General features: G+C 42.1%; 1 pseudogene; it reads left to right on the top strand.

Annotated features, from left to right (window-relative positions):
* Positions 1 to 14600: 14600 nt before the first annotated feature.
* LOC134374020 (keratin, type I cytoskeletal 18-like) lies at positions 14601 to 15884 on the top strand (annotated as a pseudogene).
* The last annotated feature ends 647 nt before the right edge of the window (positions 15885 to 16531 follow it).

Genomic DNA, 16531 nt, shown 5'->3' with positions numbered 1-16531 from the left:
TGACACAAAGATATTTACAAATTGAGTTCCATCATAAAGTGTTCCTTTGGGGGAAAACAAAAGGTTCCACTGCTTTAAAAAGTTTGAAAGCCACCAACCCATGTCCAACAGCTTCATTTTACAGAAGAGAGCAGAAGTGTCCTGCTCCAGGCGACACAACTTGTTAAGTGATCTCTGGTTGGAAGACGAGCATTGAGAGCCAAGAAGGTGTTCCTTTTTGGTATTATTAAGTGACACAAAGAGCTCTCCTGGAAGGAAGGACTTAGGAAGCAGGCTATGACAGAAGGTTTTCATCTGCTGTGCTCTGTGAAATCTGCTAACATTCCACTAATTGGATGTTGGGAGCTTCAAGCAAACATGCAATCTACATTGTATCATTGTTCAGAATCCCTAATTATACCTTGGAATTTGGCTTAAGTGTGGTTTAGAGGATGTTCATTAATAGTGTTGACAGGGACACTCAGCTTTATAAAATCCTTTATAGTAATTTAAGTCCCCACGTGGTTCTGGTGCATTAAGGAAGCACGTTTGCTCCCAGCTGAAAGAAGACTTCAGAGAAGAGGATGGAGACCGGCTGACTGCAAGCTATTTTTCTAAGGTCTCAATCTGAATTCGAAGTTTCGATCCCTGTTTCCATCAGCTCAAGGAAGTTCCTCGCTGAATTACATTCAGGTTTCATTCACCAAAGTCAGAGCGACTGACCCTTGGAGTTTCATAACCAATCTCAGTTTCCTGTCTTTTGGTCATCATGTGGTCAAAACCTCATATTCTCGTTGGCACAACCAGTTTCAAGAGGAGCTTTGTCTCCACAGACAGATTGTGGCTCCATCTGGCCCTGCCACCAAGAACCTGTGATTCCAGATGGAAAAATCCCCAACCCTCCCCTTGTTTCCAAAACAACCTCCACCCGATTGTTTTTATCTCCAGCCAGCAGCTCAAATCCTTCACAGAGTCTTTCCAGCGGTGGAAAGAGGTGCTGATGGCAGAAACAGCTGATCTTTTCTTCCAGCTTTAACACCTGTGCCATGTGACTGGAAACTGTCCACACATCTGGATGGACTGAAGGGGAGAGCTGCCTTTATCAAAGAGGATGGTAGGAAAAAGCTATTCTTACTGCCAAGGAAAATTATAACTTTCCATTGTGACTGTAGCTATTCAACCATTTAAATCTTTTTTTCTCTTCAAAAGACATCCTAAAGGAAGCCCAAGTATTTGGCCAGAATCCTCTGGTGGCAGCCAGTTTTCTTCCAGGAGGTTGGAACAGAGCCCCATGCGTTTGTATGTGTGTTTGGGGGAATAAAAGGAATTGAATTGTTTTTTTTCCAACCATATCCTCACCCACCTGCCATTTGAGGAAGGAAGCAGGAGAGAATAGGGTGGGAGAAGTAGAAGATTTATGAATTTGACGACGGAAGTTTCAGCTGCCAAAAGAGCACCTGGAGATGCGTGTACACCTCCTGCCCCTTCTTTTCTGCCCACAGCCCCCTCTAGCCCCAGCCCAGCCCCGCCTCCCCTGCAGTCACGGGGACCTCGCTCACTACTTACTGCCTCCCAGCTCAGCTACAAGGGAGGCCAGCTTTTTGGTAACCTGTTGACCATGTTGAACTTTCTCTGAGCCCTGTGCTCAAACGGTAAGAAGGGAAATGGCAAGGATCCACCCTGCCTTTGCATTTTCAGCAGATTCCCATCCCACCCTTCAAATAAGACGCGTCCATTTTTCCTCTATACAACCGCAGGCCCCCCTGCCTTATCTCTGAGACCTTCCTCTGCATTAATGAATATTCTCCCTATTGCAATCTCCTGGATAAAGTCATCTCCTTAATCATCCAGTGCATTGCTTTCACCATGTGCTGCCCGTCCTGGGAGTCTGAAATAGAACCAGAAGCACCTCTGGAATTAAGAAGGGGAATTAGCCTAGGTGGTTTTGGGAAAGATGGGAACAGGACCTAGTTAATGGGGCGAGGATGCCTTGACACATGAACCCTCCTTCTGGCAACGTTTTCTACTTCAGAACCTCAGAAGCAGTGAGCTTAAGAGTGAGTTTATTAACACGCCTGTGAAGTATAACCACAAATCCACCCTGGGTGTGTGAGTATATGTGTGCACGTGGGCACGTGTGTGGACGTGTGTGTGTTGGGGGGGCAGTGCAGGGGAGGGGGGGTGCTGGAGAATCTCCTGGTGAGGGGGAGACTCAGTTTTGTTCCCTTCACAAACATCCCTCGTCGGCTGGCTGGACAGACTGAAAGCCCAACAACTTCCTATTCAGCACCTGTTCTCTTAAGTGGGGCAGGTGACTGTGCTGTGGCCAGGCCAGCTGTGTGTTTTTACAGATCTGCCATTTGTCAGGGATCGTTCCCAGAGGCCTTGGAGACAACGACTTTTGTTGGGGTCTGCTAGAGGAAGTTGGCTTTTCAAAATCGGGAAGTTTTGGGCTTGTTAAATGGAAAAGGACAATGGCCTCTTTGCGCCTAGTGTAAGAGACCTTGGGGAGTTCCAGGTATCCACCAGTGGTAACTTAAAAAAGATGCTCTAAAAAGTATGTAGGGAAATAGTAATTGCCACTAGTTTAATTCAAGAAAAATGCCACCTGGAATCTCAGCATCCAAATATAATATAATAGCTGTTTAGTGTTTTCATTTTTATATAATAGATTCTAGTCTCACATTTTATAATCAGCAACAGTACTGATTTATGTCTTTTCACTTAACATTATGTCATAGAATCATTTTATTATATGATTCTATAATATATAATTCCATTGAGTTAATGGAGCATATTTATTATTATCAAACCTTTCTTCTAGTGTTAGACATTCAGGTTCTATCTTTTTTCTTTTTTTCTTTGCTATTGTAAATAATTCTGAAATACCATCATTGTATATACAAATTTCTGCTTTTGAAGAATGAAAGATAAATAAGAGAGAGCTAAGAAAAGAATTGATTAAGCTCTTAGAACAGTAGTTCTCAAACTTCTTGGGTCTTAGGACCACTTTACACTCTTAAAAAGGATTGAGAACCCCCAAGAACTCTTTTGTTTATGTGAGACATTTTGATATTTGCCTTATTATATTAAAAAATTTAATAAAAATTTCAAATATTTATGAATATGTTTTAAAATAACTATAAAACCTATCATATGTAAATATATATTACATATTTCTACTAGCAATAACTATATTTTCCAAATCCAGGACATTTACGAGAATGACATTGTTTTACATTTTTGCAAATCTCTTTGATGTTTGGTTTATAGATTCTCATATCTGCTTCTTCATTCAGTCTCTTGCAATATGTTGTTTTTATTGAATACGTGAAAAAACCCTGCCCTCTCACAGATATGAGGTTGGAAAAGGGAGAGGGTACCCTTAGGGCTCCTCGGACCGTACTTTGAGAACTGTTGTCCTACAACATTCCTGATGCTCTGTTAGGCATTTCTTTTGTATATTTGCACTCAGAGATTTAGAAGACATTGTGAATTCAACATTCTCTTTTTGAAGCCAAGGTCCTGAGAAGCAAGTCTCTTGAGTAAAGTCACCCAGCTGGTTGCAGGGACTCAACTAATTTGCTTTAAGCAAATCAGATGTGTCATCTGTCCACTTGCCAGGCATTATACAAGGCTTGTGGGAGCACAAAGCTGAATAAGGGATCCCAGACTTCAAGTTGTTCACTAGCCAAGGACTAGCCAAGCTCATGAATAATTATAAGGCAGAAATTAGGTAAACATCCCACTCTATTTATGGAAGAATTATTCTCTCTTTTTTTTCATCAGTATTACATACATACAGAAAAGTGCAAAAATCATGCCACTGCTCTATGCAATTTTTCAAAAACTGAACACTCCCAAGTCATATCTCTTTTTAAGATGATGTTGGGCTGGCTTTTGTCAAGAGGCAGGGCGGAATAATAGAAAACTAGCTGGCCTAGGGGAATTTGTAAATCTCAGGTTTACTGACTTTTGGGATTCTCTCTTTCTTCTGTAAATGTAAGGTTTGGCCAAAAAAAAGTTCACTAAATTTTTGTTCATCTTGAATATTCTATGAGTCTAAATGTGTCTGGATACCTGAGAGATTAATTTGTTTCAGTGCTGGTTGGGGATCATTTCTCTGTTGAATATAATTGGGAGAGATAGAGAATAAAGCAGGAAGCCTGCCATCTAGTGGTGAATATATATATCGCTCTTTTGTTCAACCTCTTGGGCTGAGTTTTCAGAACCAAAGGTCCTTTTCTCCTCATCCCCACCTTCCTTAATTACAGGGGTTTTAATTGTGCCACAGTTACAATACTTAATTGTCTTAGCTACATCATAATGAGTGAAGAGAATGCTCTTGTGATTTGGCTGACCACGTGAGAGACAAGGCCTCTTCCATTCATAGTTAATTGCTGCAAAACTCTGCCTGGGGCTTTGCCGTGTCCTCAGTGCGCACTTTTGGCTGAAATTGTATCCTGTCTCTGCCTCCAGACTTCAGGCTACAGGGAAGGACGCCAGCTGTAGTCTTTTCTTAGAGCATCTCTTTAAAAGGAGGACTGTTGGAGCTCTTTCTGCAACTCACTGATTCTTGGGTATTTTATTCATGAGATGAAATATAATAAATTACAAAACCCTGGGTGAGGCTGTCCGTAAGGTCAGAGTTGGGGAGCAGCATCGCGGGTTGGGTTTCGGTTAAAGTGGTGCGGTGTCTCGAAGCATTGCTGGAATGCTGGGGAACCATCACAGACATTCTGTGGGTTCTTGAGAGTCTAATTGCCTTCACGTTTCCCCACTCAGAGCCTGGTTATGCTGAATCAGGGAGGGACAGAAATCCCCACAGATAATCCATTCCTGGCTGCTAAAGTGTATAGGAAATGGCGTGACATAGCAATGTCTTGGCAGGGGAAATTTATGAGTGGTGGTATCCAGCCTTGAGACTGGGAAGAATCCAGCTTACAGCAATATGTGCCTAGCCCCCAAATATTTTCCTAAAATGAGAATCAAGGGCTGGCCAGTTAGCTCAGTTGGTTAGAGCTCAAGGGTTCCTATCCTCACACTAGCCAGCCGCCAACGAAAATAAAATAATAATAACAGGTACCCACCTCTCAGGGGAATAAAACAGGAATTGATGGGTCATTAAATACGAAAGGCTGATCATCATTGATCTATGGACCAGTTACTAATTAAAAATAATTATTGAACATTTCCCATGGGCCAGGCCCTGTGCTGTGTGCTGTGGTTCAGGGTGAAAAAAACACAGAGTCCCTGTCCTGGTGGGATTTACAATATAGAGATGAAGACACTGAACAGATAACATATAGTACATACCTAAGGAGTCAATGACATTGGGGATTCACGTGAGTTAGCCAGGGAAGGTGGGCGTGTGTGCACGTACACGTGTGTGCATGTGTGTGGGTGTTCCCGGCAGAAGTAAAAGCAAGTGGATAAGTGTGGAGACAGGACAGGCTCTCCAGCTTTATCTCGCCCACTCTTCTTAGGCATGCAAAAGCTGCATTTGGCAGTAGGCTACTTTAGACCTTGTTAGAATTAACACTTGGCTGGCACATGTTGTTGGAATTGATACAGATATAGTAAAGCTGGTTCTTGTACATGAACATTCTAGAGCTGGCTCCTGAATTAACGGGCTGGTAGAGATTATAGCACTGTTTGATTTGTCATAGTTTTATATATAGAACAGCTAAGAACTATAGGGGAAGAGTGTATGATGTTCTAACCCAGTGCCTCTGGCCTGGTTCTAGGCAGGGGTCCTTCCCCCGACCTCCATTAGCTGAAGTGATGGTGTGGGGAACAAGGGCTGGCCGAGGTTGGCGGTGCCTCTGCTGGTCCAGGGCCCTGAGGGGTGTGAAAGGAACAGCGTAGGAGTCACAGACAAAATGCACAGCTGGGGACAGAGTGCTGGCCATAGTAAGTGTTCTAAAGATGTTGGGGAGAGAATTATGGAAGGAAGGAGGCTGACCAGTGACCACTCTTATCTTGGGTGAGAAAACTTTGAAAGGAGAATCTTTAAAACTTTATTTTAAGGATGCCCATTCTTCGGGGTCCCCAAACCTTGGATTCTTTTTTTTTCCACTTAAAAACATTTTTTTAAAATTTTAATATGTTTAGAGAAATACCACATGTTCTCACTTATTGGTGGGAGCTAAAAATTAATATATAAATTCACACACACACACACACAAAAACCGGGGGGGGAGGAAGAAGATATAACAACTACAATTATTTGAAGTTGATACGACAAGCAAACAGAAAGGACATTGTTGGGGGGGAGGGGGGGAGGGAGAAGGGAGGGAGGTTTTGGTGATGGGGAGCAATAATCAGCCACAATGTATATCGACAAAATAAAATTAAAAAAAAAAATTTTAATTTGTTTCGTACATTTTTGTGGGGTACAGTGTGTCATTTCAATACAAATGTTCTGCAGTTTGAAGCATGCTGGTGGGCAGAGATTGCATCTAAAAATAGAGCATGTTTGCTCTGCTGGCAGCTGCTCAGTTTCAGTTTTTCTTTGGACTTTGCCGGTAGCAGTTGAGTTTCTGAGTTTCTCTGTGTGGACTGCTTAGGTCATAGCGTAGTGTGTGCTGAATAAAGACTATTCCTTCTTCAACCAAGGCTCTGAGGACTGTTTTGCCGGTTACCTAGCTCACAGACCTGTGTGTGAAGGGTTTGTGAGTGGGCTCGAGGGGTCTGTGAGCTCCAGACCCAGCCCTAGCTCTGCACCGGTGGTCCACCGCTTCTCCCCCTCCCGCTCCCCTCCTTTCCCGGCCTCCAGTACCATTATTCTACTCTCTACTTCTATGAACACCACTTTTTTGTTTTTAATTCCACATATGAGTGAGATCATGTGGTATTTGTCTTTCTGTGTCTGACTTACTTCACTTAACGTGATTGTTTCCAGTTCAATCCAGGTTGCTGCAAATAATAGGATATCATTTCTTTTTATAGCTGAATGGTATTCCATTGTGTATATAGACCACAGTTTTTTTATCCATTCTTCTGTTGGTGGATGTTTAGGTCGATTCCATCTCTTGGTTATTGTGAATAGTGTTCTGATGAACATGGGAATGCAGGTGTCATTTTAATATAATGATTTCCTTTCATTTGGGTACATACCCAGTAGTGAGAGAGCTGGGTCGGGAGGTAGATCTACTTTCAGTTCTCTGAGGAACCTCCGTACTGTTTCCACAGTGGCTCTACCACTTTATACTCCCACCAACAATGTAGGGAGGTTTGCTTTTCACCACATTTGTTATTTTCTGTCTTGTGGGTAACAGCCCTTCTGACTGGGGTAAGATGACATCTCATTGTGATTTTAATTTGCATTTCCCTGATGATTAGTGATTTGGAGCATTTTTTCATGTGCTCATTGGCCATTTGTACATCTTCTTTAAGACATGTCTGTTCAGGTGCTTTGCCCATTTTTTAATTGGGTTATTTATTTTTTTGCTGTTGAGTTGTCTGAGTTCCTTATGTATGCTGGATATTAGCCCCTTGTCTGATGTGTAGTTTGCAAACACTTTCTCCCATTTTGTAGGTTGTCTCTTCACTTTGTTGATAGTATCCTTCGCTGTGCAGAAGCTTCTTAGTTCGATGTAGTCCCATTTGTGTATTTTTGCTTTAGTTGTATGTGTCTTTGTGGTCTTGCTCAGAAAAGTGCTGCCCACTCCCATTTTGTGTAGCATTTCCCCTATGTTTTCTTCTAGTAGTTTTACAGTTTCAGGTCTTAAATTTAGGTCTTTGATCCATTTTGAGTTGACTTTTGTGTATGGTGAGACACAGGGGTCTAGTTTCAATCTTTTGCATGTGGATATCCAGTTTTCCCAAAATCATTTATTGAAGAGGCTGTCCTTTGCCCATTGTATATTCTTGGCACCTTTGTTGCAAATCAGTTGGCTGTAAGAGTGGGTTTATTTCTGGATTCTCTATTGTGTTCCATTGGTGTATTTGTCTATTTTTATGCCAGTACCGTGCTTTTTTTGTTACTATAGCTTTATGTATATTTTGAAGTCAAAGTGTGATGCCTCCAACTTAGTTTGAAATTGCTTTAACTATACGGGGTCTTTTGTGATTCTATACAAGTTTTAAGATCACTTTCTCTACTTCTCTGAAGATTGTCACTGGTATTTTGATAGAGATTGTTTTCAATGTATAGATTTCTTTGGGTAGTATGAACATTTTTATGATGTTAATTCTTCCAACCCATGAACGTAGAATAGCTTTCCATTTATTTCTATCCTTCTCAATTTTTTTCACTAGTGTTTTATAGTTTTCATTGTAGAGGTCTTTCCCCTCCTTGGTTAAATTTACTTCTATGTATTTCATTTTTTTAGGTAGCTGTTGTGAATGGGATTACTTTCTTGATTTCTTTTTTAGCTATTTCATTATTAGTATAGGGTGTTGATTTTGTATCTTGCCACTACACTGAATTCATTTATTAGTGCTAGAAATTTTTTGGTGGAGTTTTTAGAGCTTCATATGTATATGATCATGTCATCTGCAAGTAGGGATAGTTTGACTTCCTCCTTTCCAATCTAGATGCTCTTCATTGCTTTCTCTTGCCTTACTGAGCTGGCTAGAACTTCCAGTACTATGTTGAATGAGTGGGGAAAGTGGGCATCCGTGACTTGTTTCAGATCTTAGAGGAAAAGCCTCTAATTTTCGTCCATTCAGTATGATATTATCTGTGGGTTTGTTGTATATTATGGCCTTTATTGTGTTGAGGTACATTCCTTCTATACCTAGTACCTTGAGTATTTTTATCATGAAGTGGTGTTGGATTTTATCAAACACTTTTTCTGCATCTATAGAAATGATTATATGGCTTTTTTTCTTCATTCTGTTGATGTGATGTATCACATTTATAGATTTGCGTATGTGGAGCCATCTTTGCATCCCTTGGATGAATCCCACTTGATCATGGCAAATGATCTTTTTAATGCATTGTTGGATTCTGTATGGGTTGTAGTATTTTGTTGAGGATCTTTGTACCTGTGTTCATTAAGGATATTGGTCTGTAGTTTTCTTTTTTCGTTGTTTCCTTTTCTGGCTTTGAGACGAGGTTAATTTTGGCCTCATAGAATGAGTTTGGAAGTATTTTCTCCTGTTCAGTTTTTTGGAAGAGTTTGAGAAGAACTAGTATTCTTTAAATGTTTGGTAGAATTCGGCCATAAAGCCATTTCGTCCTGGCGTTTTCTTTGTTGGGAGACTTCTTATTACTGCATCAATCTCATCACTTGTTATTGGTCTGTTTAGGTTTTCTAGTTCTTCATGATTCAACCTTGGTAAGTTGTATGTGTCTAGGAATTTATCCATTTCATCTAGGTTTGTTCATATAAAATTTTTCATAGTAGTCTCTTATGATACCTTTGTATTTCTGTGGTATCAGTTGTAATGTCTCCTTTTTCATTTATGATTTTATTTATTTGAGTCTTTCTTTTTTTTCAATGTTAGTCTAGCTAAAGGTTTATCAATTTTGTTTATCTTCATGAAAAACCAACTCTTTGTTTCATCGATCTTTTGTATTTAAAAAAAAATCTCTAATTCATTTATTTTGCTCTGATCTTTGTTATTTATCTCCCTCCACTGATTTGGGGTTTGGTTTGTTCTTGCTTTTCCAACTCCTTGAGGTATAACATTGGGTTGTTTATTTGAAGTCTTCTTTTTTCGTGTCAGCATTTATTGCTATAAACTTCCCTCTTAGAGCTGTTTTTACTATATCTCTAAGGTTCTGGTATGTTGTGTTTTCATTTTCATTTGTCTCCAGGAATTTCTAAATTTCCTTTTTTATTTTTTCTTTGACTCATTCATTGTTAGGAGCATGTTGTTTAATTTCCATGTATTTGTATAGTTTCTAGTGTCTGTTTTGTTGTTGATTTCTAGTTTTATTCTGTTGTGGTCGGACAAGGTAGTTGACGCGATTTCAATTGTTTTAAATTTATTGAGACTTGTTTTGTGACCTAACATATGGTCTGTTATAAAGAATGTTCCATGTGCTTCTGAGAAGAATGTGTATTCTGCAGCTGTTGGATGAAAGGTTCTGTATAAGTACCGCACGCTAACCGATTGCGCCACTGGAGCTCCATTGGATGAAAGGTTCTGTATATGTTTGTTATGTCAAATTGACCTAGAATAGAGAATACTGCTGATGTTTCCTGATTAGTTTTCTGTGTGGATGATCTGTCCTTTGTTGAAAGTGGATGTTAAAGTCCCCAAACATTATTGTGTTGGAGTATATTTTTGCCATTAGTTCTAAAAGTAATTGCTTTATATAATTGGGTGCTCCAGAGTTGGGTGTATATGCGTAGAATTGTTATAGCCTCTTGTTGAATTGATCCCTTTATCATGATATAATGACCTTCTGTATATATTTTTTTATTTTCCTTGGCTTGAAGTCTATTTTATCTTATATAATGTAGCTACTCCTGCTCTTTTTTGCTTTCTATTTGTGTGAAATATCTTTATCCCAGCACTTGATTTTCAGATGGTGTGTGCCTTTATAGGTGAAATGAGTTTCTTGCAGACAGCATGTTGTTGATTCTTGTTTTATAAGCAGTGAGCCACTCTGTGTCTTTTAATTGGGGCATTTAATCCATTTAGATTTAGAGTTGTTATTGATATATAAGTACTTATTACTGCCTTTTTATTACCTTTTTTTTCTGGTTGTTTTGTTGATCCTTTTTTCCAGTCTTACTGTCTTCCTTTGTAATTGAGTGGTTTTCTCAAGCAGTGTATTTTGATTTCTCACTATTTACTATTTCTCACTATTTTTTGCATGCCTCATAAGTTTTTTGTGTTATGGTTAATTAACACAGGCTTACAAAAAAACATGTTAGAGTTATAACAGGTTATTTTAGACTAATAAAACCTTAACTTTGATATCTAAGAAAAAAGAAAACACCAAAGCCAACACTGCACTTTGGTGTCATTCCCCCCACTTTTTGACCACTTGTTGTTTCAAGTTACATCTTTCAATATTGCCTATCTCTTATATGGTTGTTGTATATGTTAGTGTCTTGTTAGGTTTGTCCTTTAGTCTTCGTACTAAGGATGTAAGTGGTTTATTCACCACCCTTATGACACTGGAGTATTCTGAGGTTATCTGAGAACTTACTTTACTAATGAATTATGTAACTTCAGGTGTTTTCTTGCTGCTCCTTAGCGTCATCTCCTTTTAGACTGAAGAACTCCCTTTAGCATTTCTTGTAAGGCAGGTCCAGTGCTGATGAATTCTCTTACCTTTTGTTTGTCTGGGAAATACTTTATTCCTCCTTCATATTTGAAGGTTAATTTTGCTAGGTACAGAGCTCTTGGCTGACAGTCTTTTTCCTTCAGCACTCTGAATATATCATCCCACTTTCTCCTGGCCTATAGGATTTCTACTGAGAAATTCACTAAGAGATGTATTGGGGCTCCACTGACTATTGTGTGTTTCTTTTCTCTTGCTTCTTTCAGTATTCTTTGTCTTTGGTTTTTGATAATTTGATTATGATGTGCCTTGGAGTGTTCCTCCCTGGATTGAATTTGATTGACCACCTCTGAGCTTCCTATACCTGGATGGTGCCATCTTTCTCCATACTTGGGAAATTTCAGCCTTTATTTTCTTGAATAACATCTCTTCCTTTTTTCCTTCTTTGGATATGCTAATTATGTGGAGGTTATTCCACTTGTGGGAGTCCCACATTTGTTGTTTCTCTTTCAATTTTCCTTGTTCTTTTTTTTCTTTCTCCTCCTCTGATTTGATAATTTCAAATGTTGTGTCTTCAAGCTTACTGATTCTTTTCTCTATTTGATTAAGTCAGTTGTTGGAGCTTTCTATCAAGTTTTGCACTTCAGATAATGTATTTTTTATCACTAGAATTTCTATTTGGTTTTTAATTTTTTTTTTCAATTTGTCAAGCTTCTTGTTCTGTTCCTGGATTGTTTTCCAGATATCATTTAATTTTCTGTGTGTCTTTTCTTGTGACTCCCTGAACATCCTTAAGAGGGTTATTCTGAATTCTCTGTCAGACATTTCATAAATCTGCTGCTCCTCTGGGTCCATTGCTGGTGCTTTTTGTTTCCTTTGTTGATGTCTTATTTCTCTGTTCTTTCTTGATCTTTGTTTCTACACAAATGCCTGGGAATTTGAGGAGACTGCTACCTTATAGATTTTATAGGTGTTCTTTGGTGGTGTTAGATGTTTACTGGTTAATCAGAGCTTTGTCTCTGATCTGTGTGTTTTGTTTTTTTTTTATCTGTTTTGTGGTGGATTACTAGCTACCACCACCACTAAACTCTGCACTGGAATTAATTTATTGTCCTTTGGTTAATTCCAAAATTGGGGGAACTTTCTATGGGGACCAGCACTTGAGCCCTATGGTTCAGCTAAATTGATGCTTTGCTGCTGATTCTCTGGAGAGCTCTTTGTGCAGCTCAGGTTTTAATTGTTGGCCTTTTAACCACTTTACACCTGGGCTGTGTGGAAATCCTGGCCTGGGACTGAGTCCTTCCAGCAAACTGCACCCCCTACAGTTCTATCACCCTGATCAGTCTCTACTGAGTGAGCCTATGCCAATTGGAAGGTAGATCAACTGCTCATGCTGCACCCCAAAATTCTCCCAGTGAGCCAGCCTCCCCCTGCACTCCAAATGCTTACTGTGAAGTGGGCCATGAGCAGGTCCCTCACAATGACTCACTGGCCTCTGGGTGGTACCTTTCTTCAGTCAGCTGTGGCTCCGCACTCCTATGTGGGTCTATAGGAAGCCTGTCAGTGGTCTTGCTGGCATGAGGGCTGGTAGGGTACACTCCAAGGCCCTCTTCTCCCTTGCAGACTCCAAGCAACTTTACACAAATGGCTCACCTGTGGCTTTCGCTGTCTCTTGCTCCATGTGCCACAGCTTCTTCCTACCCCTCACAGAGTCAACCATAAAGTGGCTAGGACTTGGTATGGCTAGAGTGGTCCCTTCTCCCTCTGCTGCAGCTTCTCCCGCTTTCACAAACTCCACAGGTCTCTCCTCCTCTTCCCCTGAGCTCTGGTGGTCCCAGGTTGGCAGTCTTTGCTTTTTAATAGTTGTAAATTGGTTGGTTGTGAGGGAAAGTGATGCAGGGGACTGTCAATTCTGTCATCTTGATCCCAAACCTTGGGCTCTGTGGGCTCATTATATTAATCTGCAAGGGTTGCCATAACACAATACCTCAGACGGGGTGGCTTAAACAATATAAATTTATTTTCTCACAGATCTAGATGCTAGAAGTCCAAGATCATGTGTTGGCAGGTTTCATTCCTTCTGAGGCCTCTCTGCTTGGCTGGCAACATGGCCTTTGCTCCTGTGTGCGCATCCCTGGTATCTCTTCCTCTTCTTCTAAGGACACCAGTCATATTGGGTTAGGGCCACCATATGACCTCATTTAACCTTACTCACTTCCTTAAGTGCCCTATCTGCAAATACAGTCATATTCTAAGGTACTTGGGGTTAGAACTTCAACATGAGAATTTGAGAAGTACAGAATTCAGTCCATGAGAATCATCTGATGAGAGATGATCTGACTAGTTGATTTGGCCATGGGAAGAGAAAGCACAGCCATCGCTCAGAGTCCCCGGGGCCCAGTTCCCCAGGTTGCTTGGGTTAGGGTGTTCATGACCTCGAGTCATGGTTCTGGGTTCAGGAGCAAACCTGCTGAGAACACGTGTTGTGCAAGATCTAAGAGGGGGATGTAGAGAACAACCCTCCATGGAGGTCTCCTGCCCCACCCAAGTCAGACCTTGCTGTGTGTCCTTCTGAATTTGGACTTGGACTTTTTGGAAGCTAAGACTATATCAAGACCAGGTGAGGTATACAAATATGATGATGAAGAGATAAACATCTAGCTACTTTGTCTTGTTTTGTTTTGGGTGGCTGACCAGTGCAGGGACCTGAACCCTTGACCTTGGTGTTGCGAAGTGGCCTCTAACCAAGAGCTAATCGGCCCCATCTAGCGACATTATTTCATAGATTTCCTAGGACAGTGTGATATCTCTTAAAAGTTTAATCTTTGCTAACCTCACCCACAATCCAAGTACATTTTATTTTTTAAGGCAACAGGTTTAACACAAAAACAAATATGGTTGTCTCAGGGACTAGATCCCAAAATTTCCTTCTGCTTCACAAATAAAACACAAATTTTCAAAAGAATAAAATTTGGTCAAAACCTCTAGATATGGGGATATGCTGCTATTCTCCTCTGTCAGAGGAAGCACCTCTGTGTGAGACACACTGGACCGGAGGGTAGCTGAAGACCCTCCCTCCCAGGACATACGAAGCCCCTCGGGGCATAGATCACGGGGATCTTTCAGGTACTGAAAACCATAGACGAGTTCAGCCATCACGAGTGCCATCTGAGATGTGCTTTGTTGTTTTCTAAAACTTTAGACTTCTCTCTTCCGTACTCACTACTCCCCGGCTGGCCTTTTTCCCATTTCTTGAACTCACTGAGCTCAGGGTTTTGTCCTGGCTGTGCCCTGCCTGAAATGCTCTTCCTCCTGTCTTCACAAGGCAAAGCTCCTTCTCATCCCTTGGTCTCCTTTAAAATGTCCCCTCCTTTCAACCTTCCCGCGGTCTGAACCTGAGTCTGGCCTCTCGCCTTCCGCCCCAGACAGCATGAGCTTCTCCACCCGCTCCACCACCTTCTCCACCAGCTACCGGTCCCTGGGCTCCATCCAGGTGTCCAGCCACCGGGTCCGGCTGGCCAGCAGCATGGCCAGTGTCTATGCAGGCGCCGGGGTCTCAGACTCCTGCATCTCTGTGTCCTGCTCCACCAACTTCTGGGGCGGCTGGGGGTCTGGGAGCTCGGCCATGGGGATGGCTGGGGGCCTGGAGGGAATAGGGAACATCCAGGGCGAGGAGACCATGCAAGACCTGAACAACCGCCTGGCCTCCTACCTGGACAAAGTGAGGAGCCTGGAGAGTGAAAATCGGAAGCTGGATAGCAAAATCCGGGAACACCTGGAGAAGAAGGGGCCCCAGGTTGGAGACTGGGGAATTACTTCAAGATCATCAAGGACCAGAGGGCTCAGATCTTTGCAAATTCTGTGGATAATGCCTGCATTGTTCTGCAGATTGACAATGCCTGTCTTGCTGCTGATGACTTTAAAGTCAAGTATGAGACAGAGCCGGCCATGCGCCAGTCTGTGGAGAGTGACACCCATGGGCTCTGCAAGGTCATTGATGACACCAATGTCACCCAGCTGCAGCTAGAGACAGAGACTGAGGCTCTCAAGGAGGAGCTGCTCCTCCTTGAAGTAAAAGGAAGTAAAAGGCCTCCAAGCCCAGATTGCCAACTCTGGGTTGACTGTTGAAGTAGATGTCCCCCAATCTCAAGACCTCAGCAAGATCTTGGTGGACATCCAGGTCCAGTATGAACAACTGGCTCAGAAGAACCGAGAGGAACCGGACAAGTACTGGAGCACGCTGACTGAGGAGCACACCATAGTGATCACCTCGCAGTCTGCCGAGATCAGAGATGCTGAGATGAGGCTTAAGGAGCTGAGGCGTACAGTCCAGTCCTTGGAGATCGACCTGGACTCATGGAGAAATCTGAAGGCCAATTTGGAGAACAGTCTGAAGGAAGTGGAGCCCCACTACACTGTGCAGATAGAGCAGCTCAATGGGGTCCTGCTGCACTTGGAGTCAGAGCTGGCACAGACCCGGGCAGAGGGACAGCGCCAGGCCCAGGAGTATGAAGCCCTGCTGAACATCAAGGTCAAGCTGGAGGCTGAGATCGCCACCTACTGCCACCTGCTGGAAAACGGGGAGAGCTTCAGTCTCACTGACACCCTGGACAGCGGCAACTCGATGCAAACCATCCAAAAGACCACCACCCGCAGGATGGTGGATGGCAAAGTGGTGTCTGAGACCAGTGACACCAAAGTTCTGAGGCACTGAGACAACAGAAGCAGGGTGCCCTTTGGGGAACCGGAGGCCAATAAAAGTTCAGAGGTCATTGGGGGAAAAAAAAGTCCCCTCTTCCTGACTGCCCACTAACGTGGCTCCCCGGGGAACATTATCCTGCTTACTTTCTCAGTGGCATTTATCAATATCTGATATAATCCTGAGCATTTTTGGTCAATTTGTTTATCTGTCTCCCTCTAGAAAGCACATTTCACGAGTGCAGCTAAACATCTCTCTCCTTTATTGCTGTCCTTTGGCACTTAGAATAGCACCTGGAGTCAGGCACGCAGCTGACATTCCCTGACTGTTTGTTGAATGAATAAGTGAACAAGTCACCTTTAGTAATCATGACCACTCCATTCATAAGGGTCTTCGATTTGCCAGCACGCTGCTTTCCCCAGCATTCTTAAGTATTGGGAGTTGCTTGTCTTGGCCTTGGGTGTGGGATGTAATGACCCAAAAGGATGCTGGGCAGATTCCAGTTTCTAAAGGCTCATGAAATGGAGAGTGATCTTCCCTCATCAGCTCCATCACTTTTCTTCAGTTTCTGCCATTCTGTCCTTTTGTCCAAGAAATTCATGCAAGAGTCAGGCTGCTGGGAGAAGACCCAAGATCAGGTGCAGGAGCTGCATCTCCCCTCC

The sequence above is a fragment of the Cynocephalus volans genome, chromosome 3, assembly GCF_027409185.1.
Source record: "Cynocephalus volans isolate mCynVol1 chromosome 3, mCynVol1.pri, whole genome shotgun sequence".
In the NCBI taxonomy this organism is placed as follows: domain Eukaryota; kingdom Metazoa; phylum Chordata; class Mammalia; order Dermoptera; family Cynocephalidae; genus Cynocephalus; species Cynocephalus volans.
Note: the sequence above shows the minus strand (reverse complement) of the source record. Positions and strands in the feature narration are given on the sequence as shown.